The sequence below is a fragment of the Rhipicephalus microplus genome, unplaced genomic scaffold (genome assembly GCF_043290135.1).
Source record: "Rhipicephalus microplus isolate Deutch F79 unplaced genomic scaffold, USDA_Rmic scaffold_21, whole genome shotgun sequence".
Lineage (NCBI taxonomy): Eukaryota > Metazoa > Arthropoda > Arachnida > Ixodida > Ixodidae > Rhipicephalus > Rhipicephalus microplus.
The window spans coordinates 2,098,611-2,099,376 of record NW_027464594.1 but is presented as its reverse complement, the minus strand read 5'-3'; the positions used below and the strand labels follow the sequence as shown (position 1 = coordinate 2,099,376).

The following is a 766-nucleotide window of genomic DNA, read 5'->3' as shown; positions in this document are numbered from 1 at the left end:
TTTAAAACGAAATACGAAGCGCGCCAAGTATGATATAGATGCGTGCTCACGTGCCGCTGCTCCGGCACTCACAAACCTTGATGGAAGTGTACACGGCTGCATACGTTTTTCGCCAACATAAGAGCCTAAACTGATAGGAACGTGCCTATATTTGACTTCTGTTAATTAAAAGTTATACGTTACTATGGTGAGTGGTGCAGAAAAGTTTTTACGACAACACATATATCGAGAACAAAAGGCTGAAACGTACAATAAACTTCAGCAGCAACTTGGCCAAGTTTTCTGGCTATTTTTCAAGACCGCGGAGTGTGGGCCGTGCGTTATACATCGCTCAGGTCCTCCCTCAGCTGGTCGAGTCAATCTTTCGCCTTTTACTAAAGATTGCCGTGGGGGAGGACACTCTAATGAGCCTATAGGCCAATTTTTGGGAGGCCTTGCCCGTTTGGGTGAGGCCTAATTTAAAAATCAAAAGTAAGACTTCAATACTTTTCTGTTGACTTACACTCGCCGCTGGGGTTACAAATCTAGTCAACTTTCGTTGCGTGACTGCACATCCGACGGACGCCGTGGTGGCACTTTTTTCCCGCTATTTTCATGACCGGCCCCGCTTTACCAACGGGGTGGACTGTCAGTGCCTTTCGAAAACAACCATAATTACCCGCGTCACGCCTGAGCAGGCTATTTCATGTTCACTCCTAGAGAGAGAGGAAACTTTATTAGAACTTGGCCGGCAGCTTGGTCTTGGTGGCCTCAGATGGCGGCGCTG

The 766-nt window shown here is 47.4% G+C and overlaps 1 non-coding gene across 1 annotated transcript; it reads left to right on the top strand.

The window, feature by feature from the left end:
- The first annotated feature begins 327 nt into the window (after window positions 1-327).
- On the top strand, window positions 328-453 carry LOC119160230 (U5 spliceosomal RNA). The gene has a single exon (XR_005108301.2). It is a non-coding gene; the product is annotated as a U5 spliceosomal RNA (small nuclear RNA).
- The last annotated feature ends 313 nt before the right edge of the window (window positions 454-766 follow it).